Source organism: Corvus cornix, chromosome 12 (assembly GCF_000738735.6).
Source record: "Corvus cornix cornix isolate S_Up_H32 chromosome 12, ASM73873v5, whole genome shotgun sequence".
NCBI lineage: Eukaryota > Metazoa > Chordata > Aves > Passeriformes > Corvidae > Corvus > Corvus cornix.
The window spans coordinates 15,506,733-15,530,616 of record NC_046342.1 but is presented as its reverse complement, the minus strand read 5'-3'; the positions used below and the strand labels follow the sequence as shown (position 1 = coordinate 15,530,616).

Sequence of the window (23,884 nt, the reverse complement as noted above, 5' to 3'; positions counted from 1 at the left end):
CAGATCATAACTTCATCGACTGATAATCTGTTGTATATAACTCGCTTGCCCTTTCATGTCTCCACACCCAAATTGTGTAATTCAATTCATTCCACGGACACCCTGATTTTACACATGCGAGGATGTGGTCTGGCAGCTCCATCTGGAATGTAAGTGTGGGTTTTCCAGCTCAGGGGCATCAAGTAAATCCTGTTACTATCCCTTCTTTGTTAAGTCAAGTCATAAAATTAAGGGCTCAAGTTCTTTCATGCTTAGGTGCCACATTCTCCAAGGAACTGCATTTTGGGGTGCATTTTGCCTTTCCTCTGACATGTCCAGCACAAACTAGAAGAGTGTTCAACAAAACACTTTTACAGCTCTATGCTCGTAACTTCCCTACGCCCCAAGTGAAGCATCAGGGAGAGTTCAACTGGAATTGGCATAAAAGTAGGCAAATTAAAATCATTTTAAACATGATCAAAAAAACCCCATTCTTGTTTATGGAGGGAGATGATTAATTTTCCAAAATGCTACTGCATATATTAGAGCCACCAGGAGCAGCTCTAATTTCTGCTGAGACCATTTATGGAGATTTCCATTCCTTTATTTATTCCTTTATTAAATAAGGGAGATGCCATAGCAACCCCTGTCACACACTTCCATTCATGTATTGATTCAGCATTATTCAATCTGTATGTAGTTTCATTATTCATTATTCAATTTAATGTAGGTTTTAATGTGCCCATTGTCTCACATTACGCTGTAGACTCTCAAAATCAAACCCATTCACTGCAACCCTCCTGCAGTTCATGTTTCTGAATAACGTGGGACAGAAAAACAACCACTTTTGGGAGCTGGCTTGGGTCTAGGTCTTTATCTGTGAAGACTTTTCCCAAATCTTTTCCATTTGACTCCCATTTTGTATCATTTCCACCTAAAATACCAACCAGCTCAAAGCCCTGTCATTCATCTGAATTAAACAAATTTATAGTGAAGTCAAATCAGTCAGTTTGGAACAGTGTTGCTCAGGCCCATTTCCAGCAAAATCCATTTGCTTTTCATAGCAGACTCATCTTCTCAGCATAAATTATTTTATAAGAGCAATGTTTCTGAGTATAATTTCATTTTTTTACTATAGTAAACATTTTCAGCCATTCACCAAAATGGGGATGGTCCCTTTGGTTATACAGCTCATAACCTAAAATAGTAAAATATGGATCATCGCAGCTTTCCTATAAAGGCCATAAGTGGCTAGTGGCATGGCAATAATTTTTGTCCTGAATATCAGAAAGAACCTCTACAATAGTCCATCAAACCATTTAACCACACAATTCCATAGCATCACTCATGGGACCAAAACCAAGTGTGAACTTAAAACACAGGAGCAGTTCAGTACCTGAAGCACAGGCTGGAAGTGTCCCACCTAAACATGATATCTAACCAGTACATCAATTATGTGTGTAGCTCTTCTTAGGCCATTGTGCAGCTTTCTGCTCCTTCCCAAGTTCTCCTGGAACTGTTGCTCCTGGAATTCAGTGATACACCCAGGTTGGTTCCTGTAAGCCCTGCTTTTACTCTGTGGAGATGGGAGCTTGCTCCTCATGCATGCCAAGCCATTCCAGATGCTCCATGACCACATTATCCAGGCTCCAAACCTGCCTTAGGAAAAGCAAAGTAAATTAGTTCAGACTTGCATGTGCATTAGAGTAATCCCAGAGTTAGAGCAGGTACCTCCCACAGCTGGGAATATGGGCACAGCAACCTCTCAGGCAGACAAACCCTTGAAAGGGTCACAATCATCCAGCGCTGAGAAACTCTGGGAAATCTTGCTTTGAGATCCCCTAGGAGCTCACACTCTTTTTGCCTGTTAAGGCTTTGATGCAAAAGAGAAGAGCTGTTCACCCACAATGTGAGAGAAAGTTGGATAACCACTTTTAATGGCATATGGTATGTCCATCTGCTAAGGATATGGCATGTCACACATCTGTTTTCTGGCACTGGCCTGGGAGCAGAGCTTCTCTGAGCTGCTCTCAACACTATCAGCTCCCTTCCTAAATAACAAGTGATGGTTTACCCAGGAAGGAAGCAGTGAGTGAGCAGCAAGCTCAAATCAGGGTCCTGAGCCACACCAGTAGGAATCATACCAGCACAAGGATTTGATGGGGTGTCAGCAGGACACCACAGAGAACAGAGTTTGCCCACACAGAATTACACTCACTACTCATGTAGGAAATAGAAGACAAGAGAATGATAGGAAAAGAGAATAATCCTCTTGTAAAAGCTTTGTTCACATCAAATGTTGTTGACAAGCCTGACCCCAACTCTTCTCACCAAACAAGCTGTGAATAACAGCAGTGGTGACATTGTCCGTATTGGTTTGGTGTTCTGGTCATGCTCTGAATCTTAACAGATCTGAAACTTAACAGATCTGAATCTTAAAATCCCAGACCTGTATCTGCATCGTGAGGTGCCTCAGCAGGCAGCTGTATCCATAGTTTTAATGAAGACTCAAAAAACCTAAAGATTCCTTTCCTTAATATTCATTGTCCTTCCAGGATGAAGACTTGAAAGGCACAGGAGCAGGCAGTGATTAATTATTAGCAAAAACCCACTGGGACAACACCCAAATTTAACTAATCTCATTAGTTTCCTCCTTTGGGAGCAAATCTTTCTTATGTGTTATGTCAGCTGAGGAAACTATGGAACCAGAAGTTTCCCTACCAAAAATAATTTACCAGATTGAAAGGATCTTTAGGATGATAATTTTACTCATCTAATTGTATTTCTAGTCCAAAAGATTACATAAATAGGAACTAAAATGAGAGTTTCATATAGACTGAAATACTGTTCACTCTCCAAAAAATGTAATCGATATCTCCGGGGTAGTTCAGAGAGTGAACATATAATCATAAAATACAGGAACAGAATGTGTTAGTAGGGACTGAAAAAACCAGAACAAATGACATGGCTTCAGCATGTAACCCAGGAAACAAAAATACCTCGTTCAGCTGGCATTTTTCAAAGTGATATATGTCAATACTGTTGTTCCCTTGTAGGTTAACTAAATGTGTCAAAAATGGATACAGTCTAAGACTCGGTAAAACAGTCTCTCTTTACAGCTTGCTTTCTTGACAAAGTTCAATTTCTATTACAGGAGGCCAGCAGTTAAAGAGAGTCACATATCTCTAGCTTGCTATTCTCTGCCTTTGATTTTTATAAATTTTTACCATAGTATAATCAAAGCTTTCAACACTGAAAACATGCATTCCCTTTTGTTAACACTTTAAAATTTGAAAACTCAGCAGCAGGAGGTAAAATCAAAAATCACTTGCCCTTATTCTCTCATTCAGTGGAGAAAAAAGTAACAATAAAAAGTCTTTTGTTAGAGAAAGCAGGAATTTTAGGCATCACAAACAGCACCAGGACAAGGGATTTTTAAACAATGGGCTGACAATTGATGATCCTGAAAGGGGAAAAATGGCAGGAATCTGAAGAAAAGCAATGAAACTGCTGCTTCTTTTCTGCTTGCAAAGAGAATATGGAGCATCATAAAGCTTTGTAGCACTATTCTTATACATAAACATGAAACACATCATCATATGTCTTTCTGTTATTATGGATATGCATAAAGCTGGACATATGGCACAAGGCAGTGACTGTACACAGGACAGGAGTGGAGGGTTTCCCAAGGCACATGGATGACAGTGTTTCTAGCCCTGCAGGTGGGAATCTCTGTGTTTGCAGGAAGGTTGTTCTTGCAGTCTAACAACTCTTCATAGAGTCCGTTCGTGTGGCAGGCAAGGGTGAGCACGTTGTATGTTAATTGTGCTTGTATTCTGCAGCTCTAGGAGTCCTCTTGATCTAAGTGAGACAAGGAGATTTTGAATGTTCAATAACAGTCACAATACAATATATTCAAGAGAAGACTGTGCTTATCTTAACAAATTTCCTCTTTCACTTTGCTACAACTCAAGGATACTCAAACTTTTCATGGAGGGATAAACTACCTCAAGTCTGCCCAGACTCATTCCCTTTTTGATGTTGTGCCAATTCACAGTCATCCCTTTGTCCTCTAAGAACATTACGTGCAATCTGCAGGTCCAGTGAGCTTTCTGAAGTAACTTTAAAAAAAACACCCAAGAAACAGTAGAGGAAAGAGGTTGTGAAGGACAAGCAGCATTTTCAGCTGGCAGCAGCTGCAGCTGCCCAGCTCTGTGGCACCCCCAAACCCTCCATTGGCTCCAACACCCAGCAAGTGGCTGGGTAAGACTCCAGGCAAAAAGCCACCACTGAGCTTTGTGCTGTCACGTAACAAATCCAAGGCTTGTTAGTTTAATGCTGCCTTTGGTGTGTCTCCACTCCATAACATTCACAGCAGCAACTGCAGTGCAGACTTACCCAGGGAGAGGCCAACAGATGTGGTGAGCTGTGCTCACAGCTAGAAGTGCAAAGTGTTTGATCAGCTGTGTGTAGATAATTAGTTCTATAATTTTAAAAGTTTCTGTTATTCCTTAGCATCCACTCTAAGCTGCAGCTACAGAAATGGTTCTCTAAATACCAACTGTCAGAAGAAATTCCCATTCACCAGAACGTTATTTTTAATTCAAGGAAGAACTGAAAACAAAAGAAATTTATAAGAATGCTCAGACAACTCACAGGCCAACCTTACATTATTTTAATTAAAAAAAAAAAAATAGATTGATTCCCAAATGTTACTCAAATAATCTGTTAAGAAATAAAGTGCCAAATATTAAGTGAGGTGATCTTCCAAAACAAGTATCTACATCTTTCTGTTGGAAAATTATTTAGACCACAACAGCTCTGAACTTTGATAGCATCAAGCATGCAAATGCCACATTGATTGGTCACACTTATTTTATTTTTGCATAGCACAATGTATTTTAAAGATTAACTCTAGCCAGCTCTGTTCACTGGTCAGCTATGGGTGGACTACTCCTACTTTCTGTTTTTCTAGCTGAAATCAATGAATATCCAGAGGATAACTTGCTCACATCTCCCTTACACCATCTCAGAGAGAATTTTGTGTATGAGAACAAAAGGGTATCCACTACAACTCAAACTATGGTTCCAGCTGGAAAAGAACCAGTGAGAACAACACCTTTTTCTGTGTCCTATGTCCTTTTCAGACACCACTCACCTAATCCCAGTGACTATTACGACAGAAATTATTTTGATTCTTCTCAACTCCTGAGAGCCAAATTGGAGCTAAGAGGGGAACGGAAGTTGCCTCCTTTGCATCAGCATCCTAAAAGCTGTTAAATAAGTTTTAGGTGCATTAAAATATGAAGGTACTGAGGCATTGATTAGGGCCTAATTTGGCATTGAATCTTCATCTTTATTGTCAATGCCTGTGATAGAAAGTTTGCATTTTGACTTCCAGAGTACAGGCTGGAATTTGAAAAAGGAAGAGAACATATTTCTAATCCTGAACTTAACAGGTTTTACACTGGGTCCTTGAGTGACAAACACAAAACTTTATAAATATCATACTTGTGGCCATCCACTGGAGCAGAACAGCAATATTAAAAGCTTACATTTCTGAGATTGTACATTTCTGAGCCCTTCATAGCTTTGCTGTACAAAAGCCCAAAAATGTTTGAATGAAGCCTCTGATACTTCTCTACATCCTATTGGTGGTGGTGCTACTCTCTTCCTTTTTTTTTATTTCTCCAGATCTTTTAAATTAAAATATGCATCTCTTTGGGGAGTAGATGAAAAAAAAAAGAAAAAAGATTAAAGCACTACCCAGTGCAGTGTATTTGAAATTTAATCAACATTTACCCATTGTACTAGTTCTCAATTCCCACAGCCAGATAAGGACTTTTGTTATTTTCAATGCATGCATACCTGTGCCTGGCTTTAAAAAAGAGGCAGTATTGAATTTTTTCTGAATTACACCACTTAGGGTCCAGCAGAAAGCCTGGTGATATGAACCTGCTACTTCTGTGCATTTATGTGGAAGAGAACTTTAAAACATGTCATATTATCAACCCATTTGTGCAAATGAAAATGGTGTTTTTCAAGACAACAGCAACCAAGCGTTACAGAGCAGACGGAGTTCATGTTACAGGTAAGAAATGGCCACTAAGGGCTCTGGGGTTATCTGCTCACAGGCCCTCCCTCTCCATGGTTTTATGGGTGTACCTGGTCATTTGCAAAATCGTGACTGATCTCAGTCATGTAAAATGATGATGAGGAAGGTTTGCTCAAATGTAAAGGGGTTAGACTTCATCAATCATCATCACTGCTGTTCTGTCCTTCATTATTTTTACTTTAGATAAAAGGCCAGAGGGACTGTAACCTTTGCTGTACCTTGTTATTCACCTCTTTGATGTGAATGGAACTCCTTGCTAAAGGAAATCAGTAGGTTTGGGGCCAATTTAAGGTATGAACACCACACACCCATGTCGTAGTACTATCCTTCAGTTTTGGAGAGGAGGTAGCTGCAGATATGGAAAGACCTGGAGTCTCTTGTAAAAATTAACTTGGAAATTAAAGGGGAGAAAAAATTAAGGGCTGATTTTCTCTAAACGAGGGAAAGGATGCTCTGCGGAGCAGGTGATTGCTTTGTGCTGCCAAGTAACCTACAAATACACTTCAGAAGCAGGGGATTAACCGTGCTGTTTGTTTTGTGTTTCTTGATAGATTACCTCTGATAGGGACCTTGAGATTTAGATTTGGAATGCTTACTTTAAAAGTTTCCTTTGTATATACAGTGTCCTACGTGTATAGAGCAAAAAATACGTTCAACCTTGATACCCTTGTTTAATAATGTAGAATGTTCCTGTTAGTTTTGTATCAGTTGCTTGTAATTAAGACATCAGGTGTCTTTGTTACAAAAATATAGTAAATGAACTTCTGCCTTCAAACTACCCTTATGCAGGGCAGCTTTTGCTGTAAGGGAGATGCATTGAAGTGGCTGCTGTGTCAGCAATGCTCCTTCATCACGCTGTGCTGTGCCACTATAAAGCACTATGACCACAGAGAGTTCCTTCCCATCCTTCCATGAAGTACTGTTAGTCTGTCAGGGAAAGGATATTCCAAAATAACCCACAGAAAGTGATTTTCAGGGCGAGTCCACAACATTTTTTTCTATTTGGGCAGAAATATTAGAAATAGCAAATCCTTTCCTTACCACCATTCTTGAACTGCACTCTGGCAACTTTTTATTTACAACACTTGGCAGCAGGTACCAGTCTTCAGCAACTGGTATGCAGTTAAATGCTCCTCTTTGCATGTGCAAAATGCATATGAAAGTTTAATAAACATAAACTTGATGATAGAGTTTTTAAGGCTTTAACCTTGTTGCCAACTAATAGTTGTTCTCTTACCTAAGTTCATGAGTGCTTAGAAAGACTATTGTTTTTAAATCATTAATGACACCCCAAGGCAACTGCAGCAGCCACCCTATATATTAATATAAATGTTTTAAGGAACCTAAGCACAGTCAAGCTCTCTTAAAACCAAAAGATTAACTTCATTTGAACTTAAACATATGCTTAGAGCTATGCATACATTTAAGTGTTCTGCTGAGTGGCATTTTTCTTCAAAGAACAGCCCTGTTAACTTCAATAAGACAATTTATATGATCATATTCTTCTAGTCTAAAGTATAAATTTACAATCCATTAATCACAAACCCAAACCTATGAAATACCATTATAATGAACTTATTTAATAAAGTTCGCCTTTACTCACTTCTAAGTCTGACAGTATATCTGGAAGGAATCTCAAGAATATGGGACTGCAATGCTTAAAGGGCACTGAGTATGGAATTTTAGAAGCCACGCCCATAAATTGGTTCTTTTCCCCTTTTGTTGGTCAGGGCATTTAAGGGAAGTCTTGATGCCACTTCAGACAAGCTTTTATATCCAAGCAAAGGCACCTGTGAGTAACACATCACTGTTTGCTGCCACTCAAACAATGAAAAGGAACAGTCTAGAAATGCTGCAGCACTTTTCAGCCTTTTTATAAAACACGGAAAGCAAGTTGTGTATCAAAGTTTTCTCTGAATTATGCTTAAAAGACAATTTTATTAATATTAAATAGGCCATACAACACCTTTTGATTAAGCAAAGACTTCCAGTTTCCCCATGAGTGAGAGCATCTGTTTATTGTCAGCCTCTGCTGCAAGATCCTTTGAAAGGGCATTGCTTTTGCCAGGTGTCCATTTTGGGATCAGGAGCATTGTTCCTGATCAACACAGCAGCTAAACCTGACCAGAGAGAGGTTTCAGGGAATACATCATGCAGTGAGCAGGAGGATGCTGTGCACAGCAGGGAGTCTGAAGCACACACAGGGACCAAAAATATTGGGAGCAGCCAGCCAGGGCTCCAGAGCTGCAGCAGGGGTGTATGAGGGATCAGAAGGAAGAGGCAGCATCTGCTGCAGCTCAGAAAGTCACTTACCTGGTTTGACTGGATGCAAAGAACCACCAAAGGTATGGCAGAAGTGAAAGGAGGAGTTTTTATTAATATTTCATCTGGTGTAGTCACCTTCAGATTTATTTATGCACCAAGAGAGCATGTCTCCTGAAATGAAACAGCAAGAAATATGTACATTGAGTTTCAGCTCAGAGCTTATATGCCATATATTGTACCAAAACCTGAGGGATACATACTGGAGAAGGGAAGAGGGAAAGGTACAGGGAGCCTCTCATGGCTGGGGATCGTGTGCACTCTCTGCAGAAGGGGTGGTTCCCCTGCAGAACCACTCAGAGCAGATCTGAAAAACACTGTACATGCACCATGCTGGGATTTCTGCTTCATAAAAAATTTCCTTCATAAAAAATGAAGGAAACAACAAAGTGAAGCCAATGAGAAATCCACCTTTTGTCCTGGACTTTGGGCTGAAAAAAAAATACATCTCATCCTTTCCTCTTATTTTCCTTAATTAGAAAAGGGAAAATAATGTTTTTTCCTTTCAGTGAAAGAATTCCTCATTTCCTACTTTGTGGCCCAGCCTTCAGTGGTTCTTGGTAATATCAATGAGATTTGGATAGACATCTGGAAGGCTTGGAAGAAATCAGGTGACTTTAGAAAACTAGAGATAGAGCAAGAGAGAGAGGAGACAGATGAGTGTGGGCTGGGGGCAGAACCTCTTTAAGCAGCACAGATGCTCCAGAAGAGGATGTGTGTCTGCAGCCTTACACCCAGTTGTGGGCAGTCAATTGAGGCATGAATGGAAAATATTTGTATTGGGAGCGGAAGGAGAAATCATGGATATGGGCATCTGAATTTCTTAAATTCTTTCAGCAGTCCTTTGCTAAATTCTGCTCTCACTGCCATGAGGTTAGTTTGCAGTCTGTAAACAGATTCACAGACCCACCCAAACCATCTGTATGTTGCAATGACATTGCCTGTGACTGATTTGAGCTTTTCAAACTGATTCAGTCACTTAATTTGTTTGAAAATATAGGTACTGGCATTCTGAGAAGTTCTGCCATAGATTTCCAGGATGATAAGTTTTCATCTATGGTTTCACAACTATTATTGTAACACAGAATTGCTCTTATGTGTCTGGAAAAAACAGTTTTCTTGGTTTATATCTAAATAATAGCAATACCTGTAAAATTAATTATTAAGAATGTTAACTGTTAAGGCGTTAATTCTGTCAGGATAATACATGACTCACTGTTGAACTTAACCTTCACCTTGAACTTAATTAAAGAAGAGAAAGATGTGGTGGTTGAAATGCAAGAACATCAGCAGCTTTTCAGATACTTTCCTCCTGCTAAAAGCAATATTGCTACTCATCCTCTCAAGCTTTAGTGAGTTAAAAGGTAGAAGAGAGAAGAGGAGAAGTTCTTAGGTCAAAATATTACAGAGTAGCTAAGCACAGAAGAGAAAAAGCAGTCTCTTAAGAAAAGTCAGAACAAGGAACAAAAGCCTAATAATTTACAAGCCTACTTCTAGAAACAGACACTGTAACATGTTTTCATTGCACTTTAGGCAACATTCCCTACTTTTCATTGAAAAATGAGGAAAAGAATGCTTTGCTATTGCATCTATCAGCAGTGCTTGTAATATACTTCTACTTGACCTGGCACTGGGAGAGAGAGAAATGAATTAAAGTGCTGGTGGGAAAGGAGGGGTAAGAACATATGGGTGGGTATTGTGCTTTGCTAAAGCAGGGAGCTGTTCATATTGCATTTTGGGTTTGTAGTTTGAAATAATTGGCAGGGTGCTCAGAGCAGGTGGATGGTTATTTCTAGTTTCTTCTATTCTGGTCTAATAAAGTAGGAAATGCACCCAGCCTTTGGGTCCTCAGACTGGCTTTGGTTTTATTACTTATGTACTATTTGCAGCCTTAAATATTTGCTTAGTTTGGGTACATAATGAATTTCTAATTTCATTGCTGGCTGTAAGCATGACAGAAATCATTACATCATGCTGTATATGAAGAAATCTGTTTTAATTTCACCCTGCTTTAATGACTATACTCAGGCTATTGTGTGGCATAATCATCTCTTATTACTACACCCTGCACCTCAGAACTGGCAAAGAGGAAGTGTCCTTTAAATTGAAATCAAGTTCTCCTTCAACTGTTTGCAACATCTGAGGCAAGGCTGCTTTTAGTCTGACTTTCTTTCTCAAGACCTGCCTCTCTTGCTATGAGTATCACTCAGTTGAACAGCACTATCCTTAGACTTCACAGAAAGGCCTGCAAGAGCATCTGGGCAGGACTCAGCACCATGTGCCTCTGAGACAAGGAGTGAAAAATGTCACGGGCTGCATCTCAGACTGCTGACAGAGAAGGCAGCAGCAGGGGAAGGCAAACAGGAGCAATTCGGGAAGTGATAGAGTCCCCAAAGTGATGTATTCTCAAGTTAGACAGAAAGGAAAAAGCAATCAGGAAATGTGTTTGCCATGGTTGCTAACACTATTCCAACTCCTCATGAGAAAAGGAAAAGCCCTCCTTTAATTTATAGCAGTGAGAAGTGTTATCCCCATTTGGCGGTCAGAGTCTATTAATAGCACTGCTTACTAAATGGCTTATCTAAATTGCTCAAGGTGCTTTTTGGAGCTGATATGATTGGCCCCATTAAAAGGAGTGCTGAACTGAGGTCCAGATATGCAACTTTTCTAAGCTTGCAGTCCCTGGTTCCTGCACAAACCAACTTCTGTAAGTGATCCTGTTGCATCTGTACTGCAAGATGAGTTCTGGTTTGGGAGCAGATTTGGGCAAACCCATCCATAGGATCATTATGGTTCCAACATAGGTAAGTTGAAGAGATCTGTGTTCATCTCAGGAAGACATGGATTTGAAACCTGAAGGAGACTGGACTTGAGTTTACTGAAGTATAGGAATATCAGTACAGACCATGAGAATGAAGAAAGCTCAGATCCCCCCCAGGTCTGTCCCTCTCACATGGACAGTGTGGCCGTCAATGACGATGGACAAGTCTGGTCTTGAGAGTGGGGTTGAACCTAGTATAGACAGATAATATAGGACCTCAAAAAATGTTCCCTTAGGAGGAGAAAAAAAAGCCCTTTTAATTAGGTTTGTCCTACATAAAACATGCCTGCCTTTCAAGGCACAGAATTTCATGGGCAGACAGAAGAGTGACCACGGAAGCCAATACTTCCATTAGATGGAGAAATAGCACATTATGCTGCTCTAGTCTAGTCTACAGCTCCTGAATTTTCTCTCTTTAAATGGCTATATAAATCTAGTGGCAAAAGCAGGCAGTTTGTCAATGAATGACTAACACCAGAGCAGTGCGCTGTCTCACCATCCTCTGGCAGCTATTACACCTGAGCAGTATTTTTTGGGAGAAACTTGCAAATATGTGTAGGCTGAAGCTTTCAATATAGACTAAGGGAAACTTTACCCTTTTGTTTCTAAACTGACAAACTAACTTTCAACACGTATTTTTCAAAGGTTAATAATTTTAATTTTAAAAAAATCTCTATATTGTTACTCTATGTTAATCACACAACCAAAAAGTTTCTCTGAATTACTGGGATACACTATTTCTTCCTGCTCAGGGAGAATTTCTGGAAGTATCATGTGAACAAGCCCAGCCTAAACAGACCATTGTTGTAGGCTATTTATGTTACCCAAAAAACAATGCTATGTGACTACCTTGAAGTAAGTCTTCTTCCCATTTGAAATGCTAAAACCTAAAGTACAAAATAAATACTTCGAGCTTTCATTTTATATACTTTACACCTTCACAGACCACATGAGAGAAGACAGTCTTTCCCATCACAGGAGGTCATGATGACCTCTCTGGAAACTCAACAACAAAATGTGTCCATCTGGAAGATTACAGAATAAAGAGGGTTTTTTTAAACTATGCATCATCCAGTATCTAGCTTTGGTTTCATGAATGAACTAGAAGCCCTAAATATTTTTTCACTAATAAGAGAGGAAGGTTGGGGTCCCAAAACTGATTGTTCTAAGTAGTGTTTTTCTGAGATGTCCAAGGAAGCCTTGGGGCAGTGGTGTGAACAACCCTTTGTTACACAGCACAGAAGAAGCATTTTGTAAAGGAACTGAAGGAGATCATTGCCCAAACTGGTTTGCACCCCTTGTCCTGAGGTTTTAAAGAATTCTGACAGTAGCAGGTTGGTTCTCAGCAGCACAGACATTCCTTCCTATGTATACAGAGCTGACTTCCTGCTGCATTGTTAAAGATAAATTACAGTACAGCAGTTTTTACCAGGGAGACTGTGCATTTACAGCACTCTGTAAAAACCTGGCACTTTAGCAGAAGAACAGATATTTGAAAACAATATCAGCTTAATTTCCCTTTCTTCTCCATGCAAAAAAAAAGCTATAAAGTGTTAGATCTTTCCTGTAATTTGCTTAATTGATTAACTTGATTAATGTAGATGACTGAACAAAGGGTAAGGCAATGAAAAACAGGCCATTATCTTCATTTGTTAGCATAGTTCGATTTTGTGTAAATATTTGGTTTCAAATTTATTCAGATTCTTACACTGGAGAACATTTTTCAAAAGCAAACAATTTTTACTGGCAAAAGACTCGTCATCTGAAACTTCACTCCCCAAAGGTAAACTGATTTAACCAGCTACATATTGGAGGAATCAAAGTGCAATCTTAAGAATGACGGTGATGGCAGAATGAGCAATGTGATGGAGAGTGCTGCTTCTCCTGCTCCCAGAAGCTGAGAAGTCACTGCTCTCAGTTTGGATTCAGACACCTTTGCCAGCATGCCAAATAGAAAATTAATACTCTATTTAGTAATCTGATTCTTGGTGGCTACATTTTACTGAAGTTCAAGATTCACTTCATAAAGCAGTTGTTCTTTTGGTAGTTGTGCTTCGTTTAGGAAACATTCAGAGCAGAGTGAATTGCACCTACAGTGATAACAGGCATTTGGCTTTCAGATTTTGATTGTGCCGTTAAAAAATGGGGAAGTATTGTCACTCAGAAAGAAGATCTTGATAAGTAATATGCTGGAAGAGTTGGAAGCAGTGTAGGGAAATGGACAATCACACCAATTGCCTTAAATATTGACTGAAGAAAACCACTTTTGTCCCAGGAATATCAGTACAGAAGGAGGGTGGCCCTGAAGTAAATGTATGTTCTTTCCTGTTCATTGTGGCATTGCTTTAATTTCACAACTCAGTAGCCCAGGCAACTCCTGAGTTCCTAAAGAATTGAATAATTGATCCATAATTAATGGATGCACAAAGCAAGAAAACAGGAGCAGGATACTGGCTAATACAAGAGTCAACTACGGGGAATGAGGCCATGTACCTGTCCAGCTTTTGGAAATTGTTTTATTAACTTTTATTAGATCTACACAGCCACACGCAGAAGGACACTTTTAAAAGCACAAGGCATTTTGAAAAATGCTGTGTACCTATGCCACACTTTCTATGAAGAATAATCTTAGAAATTCAGTAAAGACACACAGAGTTGTATGCAGGATGATTCAAATTCACAGCCACAGTGATCATGAGCTTTTCTTTGTACAGATGGAATGAACTGGTGGTACTTTCACATTGAATCACACACAAGGCATCTCAAAGTTTGTAAGAAAAATAAAATTTCAGCATAGAGACTTCACCCTGCCCTTATCTTTCCCCCAAAGTTCAACCTACAGTTTCCAAGAAAGCAGACAATTTGTTACCTGGCCTCTGGGCATGTGGTAGTACTACAAGTAACCCTCCTTGCTTCCTGGGCTTGTGGAGGAGAGGACCTCCTGCTTCCAACCAGACCACTGTCACAAGAGAGATCCCTCCAAAGCCTTCCCATATTCTGGATTTTCCCTGTGCCATCCTCGTGCCAACATTATGCACCCACATGCATCTGTGCTCCCTGAGTATGGGCATGTAGTCTGCAATTAGCTCAAGTTTAAGCACTCAGGTTACCATAACACCCAGCTCTCAGATACGAACAGATGGCATTTATAAATGCACGGAAACTGGAAGGTGATCCTCTGCAGCAAGTTTATTTCTGTAAGCCTTTCAGAGTCATATGAAAATGATAGAGAGTATTAATCCATTGATCTGCTGAGCAAGAGGAACAGCAAACTGGCTTGTCGGAGTACCTTTGGCTCTCACTGGGATTTTTAGCAAATGAAAACCAATACAGTTAGGTTGGCAACTAAGCCCACACTACTTGTTTTGGAACAGTGGCTCTGACCTGATGGCTGTAATTCGGTCTCATCCCTTATTTCTCTGAGCATGGTTAAAATACTCCCAAGAAGAGGAATCTCAGAGTTGCATGGGCATCTCCCCACCCTGCAAGGCACCAAACACCTCCTGCATGATTGCTGTATACTTTGGATATCAGCCAGCAATGTGCAACTGGAGAACAAAAATGAATTAAGAGGCAAAGATTCATAGAATAGAATCACAGAATGCATGATTCTAGACTGAAAACAGAGAGCAGACTGAAAACAAGGGTCCTGTCCAGCTCTAAGCACTGCCAGTGTCTGAAAGCCTCAAGCTGACAGCAGTTTGAATTCTAAAATAAAGACTCCATTTTCCCATGTACAGCAGATGGAACTAAATGACAGAACGTGGATAAATATAGAAGACTAAAAATTATAATATCTATTTGAAGCAAATAAATCACCAGGCTCATAACCAAAGGCATCCAGAAGGAGCTGACCAGCACCAGCCAAGCTCTCCCTGTGCTCGTGCTGCCTCCTCAGACAAACACACAAGGTGACAGGCACTTGCCAAGAACCTGCAAGAGGAGTAACTCCTAAGGTACCTGGACTGTGGCCAGGAGTGTTAGGATCACATACATGAACATCAGAGAACTTCTGCCAGGCAGCAATTCTGATCACTGACTTCTGATAAAGCTGGATCACATGTATGTGTAACATGAGAGCTGTTTCGAAACGAGTCTGAAATTCTATATCAAATTTCAGCTTCAGGCTCCCTGAAAACTGCTGGCTTAGGGTTGAATTTTTTTACTTCATGCTTTTTTTTGTTGATGCTAAAATTTACCAGTAGATAGAATCTAAATGCAGTCTAACTTCAGAATGAATCTGCCTAATTTAAAAGAATGTGCCAGAACTTGTTCGTTCAACTGAAGCATAAAGATTCCAAATAATTAACATAAACGCAAGTTTCATCTACGTTATGGAGATGGATTCCTGTCAGGTGGGTGTTCACTGTTTCAGTGTGCATAGCCAGATGCTCTAGTCATTCTTTTAAAGGACCTAGAACATTTATAATGATTAATCACATTTCTAAAGCGGTAATGTATGCTACCATCTGTTTAATTAAATCTCATACTTCCAGACATACGCCAGTCAACTCATAGGGGTCAAACACTGTTTTCCCCCTTTGTGCATTAGGGAAAAATTGGTTTATACCATTATACTTTTTATGCAGTCCTTCTGGTTTTAGGTACCAACCGCTACTCGAGAGATGACTGACAGCATGACAGGAGACAAAGCTATTTTAAAAGGTAGGGATCCGACCTCTGATCTTGCCTTCTCTATAATTACTGTATGTTTTTTTAGCACCTGTTACTTTGCACCTGAGACAGCTGTAAGTATCTTATGCTAAAGTGAGCTAAGAGAACAAACTCAACAGGTTATGAAAAAACTAAACTTCTCTAGAAACATTTGCTCGCTTCTTCACATGCTTGAGTTCACATGCCCAGAGACTCGTTTAATTTAGTGTAAAAAAGGATTTTGACAGGGCTGCATGTATCATCCAATCCTGTCCATTGCATGAAATTTGTCACTATGATTTTTGGGTTGTTTTATACATGCCTAAAGCCTTTTTCACCCATTTTCTTGTACTGATTAAGGTCTTGGTTGAAATTGCTCAAAAAAAAAAAAAAAGCAGCCTTAGGGATTTTAAAGGTTGTTATCTCCTACTTTCATTTCGTAGCGACACTAAAGTATCTGAGTTTGAAATACTGCATTTAATGTAAACTGCTGAAGCATGCTTTAGACTTCAGCTTGAACTTTACATACCACAACTCGCACAGATTTGTGCTTTATTAGCATTGTTATTATGTTTTTTTCTTTAGTTTATTTGTTTCAATAAAGGAATTTCTGAACTGAAAAGATATTCCATGATGCAGTATCTCAGGAGACCTCCTGACCTCCAAACTGTACAAGGTGTTTGAATCCCACCTGCTGCCTTTTACCAGGAATGTGCCAACCCTCTTGTCCAGCTAGAAAGAGTGAACATTTCTGTTGCACTGATTCTTCTTCAAAGTGAGAAAAATTGTTCTAAAACATAATTATTTCTTCAAATATTGTCTGATCCTGAAGTATGTGTTGGGTTCCTTACACTGAGTAGCTGCTGAAAACTGCTGTGGACACAACTGAGGAACTATTTCAATATATCAGGGTACATCCATTCCTACCCAGATAGCACTCCCAGAAACTGGCCAGGTTGCCAGAAGGAAAATTACTGCATTTCTTTGCATTTATGAACTTGATGGCTGACTTATATTAGAGTGAGATTAAGCAGATTTATCACTTAGCTAATTTAGTAAAATTTTCATCTATCCAGTACTTGGCCATTTTGGTAAATCAAATTTAAACCTCAAATTCAAACTGTTTCTTGAAGGAGAATGACAACCTATTGTAACCTCTAGTGAGACGTTTACTGGCAAATATTTTGCTTGTCTTAATTAAATATGAGCCTGTTCTTGTCCTTGTGTCTTTTCCATCTCTATTTGGTTACATCAGTATTTAGGAGAATAGTCTTTCCTACAGAGGGTCTAATCCTTCTATCCAATAATGGCCAAATTCAGAAGACAAGGTAAGAGAACACTTATGGGGAAGAGCCTTAGGATAATCTGAACACTGATTTTCTGACTGGTTGTCATCATTAGGTTCTCAGTACAGGCACTGTTTATAACTTCTGCAACATTAATCTTGAGAAAAATTCCTTCTGCACATGGAAAGGAACTATTATGTAAATCTCCTCAAAAGTATTTCTAGAAGTCACCCTAAGTGAGATGTTCATCCACCTAAAAATATCTGCAAGGCTAAACAGTTCCTCAGCCAGACCTTCACGCCCTGTTCTGATGTCTACTACTGCTTCTGAAGCTGCAGAAGCTGCAGCAGCTCCATGCTGGCAGGAGAATGTATTTAAACTCTATTTGGGGCAGAATAAGAAAGGTCCTAATAAAGCTTTGAAGACAGAGGTTGTTGAGAGCCTCACAAGATGCACAGAGCTGATAGCATACTTTGTTGATGCAAATATGACAATTAGCACAGCTCCATTCTTTTCTGTTATCTGATATTTAACATTGTGACAAACTCTGGAGCCAAGGGAAGGTGCTCAGCTCAGAGAGTTGGGGTTGTTCAGCCTGGAGAAGAGAAGGCTCTGGGGAGATGTTCCACCAGCCTTCCAGTAGCTAAAGGGGCTCCAAGAGAGCTGGAGAGGGACTTTTGACAAGAGCATGTAGTGACAGGCTTTAAACTGAAAGAGGTTTAGTTTGGATATGAAGAAATTCTTCGCTGTGAGGGTGGTGAGACACTGGCACAAGCTACTCAGGGAAGTGCCCCATCCATCCCTGGAAGTGTCCAAGGCCAGGTTGGATGGGGATTGGAGCAACCTGGGATAGAGGAAGGTGTCCCTGCCCATGGCAGGGATTGGAATGAGATGGGCTTTAAGGTCCCTTCCAACACAAACCATTCTGTGAATCGATGATTCTAATTCACACTGTCAAAGAGGAGGATTCTTCATGCAGAAGGAATCTCATATGTGCTTTGGACACTGAATGAGTCAAAGAGCTTAGAAACTGTAAGATGGCAGAGACTGATGGATTTGAGCATCAGAAGAGGATCCTGTCAAAATGTAGTTGGATTTGGTCCCCCTTGTAGGTTCCTGTTTGGTTTGAATGCTTCCAAAGGGGACATCAATCCTGTTGGATATTTTTACAGAATCAAGCAGCTTGCAAATAGATGTCATAAACATTGCTTCATGTGCAATCTGTTTGGCAAATATCTCTTTACATAAAGGGATCTCTTTAAATAATTCTCATTATAAATATTGTAAGAATAGAAACAGTTATTGCACCAAAAAAAAGTCCATGATAGATTTTTCAAAGGGGTCACTGACCCAAAAGTCACTAAATAAAACAAGTATGCACAATGAATTGTTTAGTCACAAAATTTGGGCTTGAAAACTGCATGTGCCAAGGTGTAAGACCTTACACCTGGTATATTCCTGTCTTTGGCAGACTGTCTCAGACAAGGATAAAATAAAAGCATCCTGCTCACTAAAGCATCAAGGTTGATGATTGCTACAGCTGAAATGCAGGTCTAGACTGAACACAACACGATCAGCTAAGGCAATGTCTGTTCTGAACTGAAGAGTTTTATTAAAGAGGCCCGAAATAAGCAGGTAATTTTTAGAGCTAATTTCAGAAACGTTGCAAACTGAAGTCAGAATAAAACCTGCTTTCAACTTCCCTTAAAAATTTCACCTCAAGTATACAATCAGTCTTGAGTGTCTCCCTTATGACTCTTATAGTTGGGCATTCTGACTACAAACAATAACTAGTATAGACATATATTAAATGAAAACAAATAGATTTATCATTATGTGAAATTTTGGAATATTACATGGCTTTAATCTCTCTGACACATCTGAGCTGTTTCTTCTTGAACAGATGGTGACATTACAGTCACCACAAACACTGAAGAAAAATTGCAAGAAAATATAGTTTTACACACAAAATTTAGAGTTTGTGTGATGAAAAACATTGTTAGTGCAGTCTAACACTCCATTTTGAAACCTGTTCATATTTAAAACCTAAATCACAAGCAGAGTACACATCTTCAAAGCCTAATAATCCATGCACCGGTGAGTTATTGGAAGCAGGTGAAAGTAAAAATCCCTTAAAAGTTTTGCTAAAAGATTTGTCTTCATCATTGGTTTTCTAACATTTAGTGACTTTTAGGGTTCTTCTATAAAGGGGAGATTAAAAATGCATCTGTATGAGACTAGAGCCAGATGACCTTATTGTCCTGAAATTTCTGCCAGAAAAGGATCTGGAGTAAGAAAACCTCTCCACAATCTCACGTAGATCCACAGAGATAAAATCCTTTAGAAGAAGACTGATTACGACCCATGATCTGAAAAAGATCCCTTGTGGATTACTGATTTGGACATTTGTATATGTGGATGTTCAGGCTCCTAAAACATCAATGTAAACCCTGGGACTGTGCCCCACACAGCAGGATGGGTTCTGTCTTCTCAGGAGGCCACTGCCCCCAGCTTGTCACCTGTCACATGGATGGTAGATGTCACCATGGGAGGGGATAACTGGATGGCCATTAGACTCACTTGTTTTCTGTTTGATCTGTTAGATAACCCGAGACTGGTTCACTTAATGCACTGACTTAGAAAACAAATGAGTTTAGCAATCTTTTGTAAATTGTTCCGGTATCCCTGCAAAGAGAAAGAAAACACGTCAGTCAGGATCAGGTAAAGAGCTGGAAGGTCTAGGTGCACTTGCAATCCAAATTTAATCCCTCAGATGATGGTTGAAGCCTCTACTGACTGTTTTGGACTTGTACATACACAAACCTGTGTCTGCCTAGGTTGTCCCATCTAGTGAAAAAAGACTCAGATTGGCAGCTACAGTTTAGCTGAGCTCTGAAGCTGAACAGATATTTGCTCTTTGTTTTCCCTACAGATATTCCATTTGGATTTAGCTGTTAGAGTTGATATTACCGTCCCCAGCCATGCCTTGACTGGGCAGGTGGATTGGTGAGCTCTTACAGCTTGGATACAGCCAGTCATGGGCTCACTTTCAAATATTAGGTTTGAATCCTGGGCTGTACAGGTCAAAGGAAAGGATTTAGCATATAAAACCTGCTATTAGACAAAATAGCAATCCTGCTCTGCACCCCATCAAGGCTGAAATTCATGTGGGCAAAATAATTGCAGTATCTTTAAGATCAAGTACCATTCAAAACAATAGAGATCATCATAATGGGAAATACATAATAGGGAAGTAATAAGGAATATAAGTAAATTATATAAAATGCCTCTGGGCTGAAAAGCAGTAAGAGAAAAACTGAGGTAAACCATTACAGCATCAGATTAAAATACACAGTTGATCAGGTGATTGCCAGAAAAAGAAATGCTGTGTAAGAAAAAGTCCCATTTATAACTGCTGGACAGCAAAAGCAGTGCTTTCGTCCCACAGTAACATCTTAAAACAATTTCTAGAAGAGTTCTCTGCAGCTGGAAGGATTATCTGACTCTCACACAATTCCTGTTACTCAGGTTCATTTCTGACAGATGTGGTTCGTAAACTGAAAGTGATTGGTAGTTATTTTTGGGATTGCTGTAATGTAAAATTCACTGCTAACACAATTACATTCTGATCATCTGCTAAAGGAAAGTCTGAGCTACCCAACGAAAGTACAGTGTGCTTCTGGTTGAAGGCTCCAAGGGAGGTTGTCGTAGCTATTGGACCTGGAGGGAATTAGATGCATTTACCAGCTTTGGAAAGCTTCCAGCCTTTATCACCAAAGGCTGTTTGGAAGCACTCCTAAGAGCATCTGGAACTTATAGCAGTATTTTCCAAAGGTTTGTTGTAGTTCATGCTTCTTGGGCAGTTTCCAAAGAACCTGGGAGATTTTACAGCTATTAGAAAGCAATGCAAAAGCCAGTGGCTGAAATTCATTTCCATTAAATCACAGGACTAAAATTTTCAATAAAAAGTCAAAGGAGGATGAACTTGGCATGCAATAAAATTGAGAGGTTCACCTGTGAGCTTCTGTGGCTGTGCTTCAAACAAAGCCAGCTCTGTTAGAGTAAGGCAGCCTCATCAGCAGTACAGTGACTCGAGCTCCACTTACCTACCTCCTCAGCTGTCCTTCTACTGCGGCATTTTGGGGGGTGTTTCACATTCTACTCATAGCAAATAATATGAGAAAATCCTATTTAATAACACATTTTAAGAACTTGTATGCAATATCTTGAAATCAATAGAACGGCAGTGGCTCACCAGCCCTCAGGACACACTCTGAAGCTATTATCACAAACTGTGGGGTTTTATTTCAGTTCCACTTGGCCAAATAGCAATCAGTCCTATTTCATGCTATAAAAATACACTATTTATGTGTGATCTTTAAGTCAGGGATGATTTAGATGGACAGGGGAGCAGGATAAAGTGATATAAATAACATGCTAGCTCATCTGACAAAAAACTAGTCAGCAACCTCTGCTTAACACTGGATTTCAAAGGACGAGAGGTTCAAGAGTAAATGGGGAAAAAAAGAAATTCGGGTTTTGAGATTCATCTTATCAAATACCCTGGATGTCTAGTGATGGAAACTGAGATGAAACACAACACTATACTGAGAATCAGTTCTTTAAATACTCACATGCTTTGAGGCTATATCCCTGAGTAACTTAAATCTCATATAATCCAGTCGCATCATATAACCTATATCTTAGTACCTGCACAATACCCATTCATGGCTAAGCTGAAAAGAACTGATGCAAAGTGCTGCTCTAAATAATTATCCTCCTGGCTGCACCTCTAGGTAAGAGTTTTGCAAAGGTTAGTCAGATGGATGGGATGGATGCAAACAGTTACCCACAAAGCAACCAGAAATTTATGTAGATATAAAATTTAAGTGCCAGGAAACACACCTAAGACAGATACATGCTTCCTCCCTTAAATCTGTGGTTCTGATATTTCCCTGTGTGGGTAAGACTGAGAATTTCTGGCTTATCCTATCTGAAGCATCTCTACTTGGGATAAAAATCCTCCTCCAAATTAGCATCTTAGATATTTCACTCATACTGCCCTTTTCTCCTTGAAAAGGTAGTCTTAGAACTGAAAGAAACACTGCCCTCTCGCTATACTGGGGAAAGCAGGCTCTGATCCTTTGTAAGCTGCAGGGACTGCTTTATATCATCTATTACTTGCCTAGAAGGGGCTAAACAAGAAGATAAGGTCTTAGAAGCATGATTAATTTACAGACACCTTCCAACTAGAATATAAACTGCTATCCAGAAAGATAAGCATAAATCTTGATTTATTTTTCATTCAAGAATGACTGCAGCAGTAGGAACAGCGGTTATTTCAGTTACTGTATGTGTATCACTCTTCCCAAGTAGAAAGGTCACAACACTGAACCTCTTCAAACCATTCTGCAGTATTCACTTTTCTGTGTGACCAGATGATTTTTGACCATGGAAGTTCCTGTGTGCAGAGAGACTGGGAGGTGACATGTTTGCATCTCAGCTGCCTGGAATCTGTTCAAATTCAGCTCACAGATGTTCTCCCTTTCTGTATTCAGTCCCAACACCCCAACCTGTCATAGCCTTGTCTTCCATTTTTCTTCACTGTCCCTGTGAGCTACAGTTGACAACTTGCTTATTCAAGCTTTGAGTAATATAGAAAAGCAATAAATTCACTAGAAATTGTATCAATTTTTCTTTTTTTTTTCTGTCTGGCTCAAATATCTGGGTGGCAGATCTGCAAAAAGTCTGCTTAACAATCCCCCTCCTTGCTTTCCATTTCCAGAAAGATTTTAGAAATGTTGTACCAAAGCATCCAATTTCTACTCTGTCTTACCTGCCACATCTCCACTCCACAGAAAGCACTGAAGGTGTTTGCTGCTGTAGATCTTCACTTTACTTTTCGGAGGCATCTTTCTGTTAGATCTCTGATAGCTGTCAGAATGTATTGCTTTCCTGCCTGATATTTGCATGGGTCTTCCATCAAATATTGCCATCCACAGCAATCCACCTGTCCAGATAAGTGAAAATCTTCTTTTCTCAGCTCTTTTCCTGTAAACATTACTCTTCCATCTTTCTATATTCCTCCTACCTTCATCAGCTTTGATTTGGAGCTACACACACACAGACTGTACACACAAATACCAAGATGCTGTAGAAACAACTGAAGAAATTGAGGTGTCTCTCAAAACAATCATTCAGAGTTAGACTGGGAAATGTAATGTCTAATTTATCATTGCTGAGTTATGCATCATTGGTAATGTCAGCAGTGAATGTGCCTCTTTGAGAAGAAGGAAATGCCAAGTTTTTTGAATGCAGGATTGTCCCAGAAATGCCATCACATATGTTTCACAAGTAATACAAGACTGCAGCAAACTGGTGAACGTGCAAAAACATTCAGTAGTTTTCTTTTTAAGGATGGGTAACATTTTAACACTTATAACTTCAACAGAACACAGTGCATCTGGCTCTATTCTCTTCCAAGTGAACTGAATGCTCTCTGTAAGGCTGGATAATAAATACAGTGATATGCTATCAGTATAAATTGGTAAGCTGTAGCTGATATCCTTGATTCCCATTTAGTTAGGAAATTTTGTCTTGTAGTTATCCAGTAAAAATTAAGCACTTTAGATACTCATTCTAATCTTCTTCCAGCTTTAACTCTATGTGAGCTAAACTGTTTAGGATATCAGTTCTTATGTCAAGTTT

At 39.5% G+C, this 23,884-nt stretch overlaps 1 long non-coding RNA gene across 1 annotated transcript; it reads right to left on the bottom strand.

Annotated features, from left to right (window-relative positions):
- Window positions 1–653: 653 nt before the first annotated feature.
- On the bottom strand, window positions 654–14,185 carry LOC104683356. Its single transcript, XR_750804.4, has 3 exons — window positions 14,107–14,185; window positions 8,408–8,530; window positions 654–1,638 (listed from the first exon to the last, which is right to left on the bottom strand). It is a non-coding gene; the product is annotated as an uncharacterized LOC104683356 (long non-coding RNA).
- Between the last annotated feature and the right edge of the window lie 9,699 nt (window positions 14,186–23,884).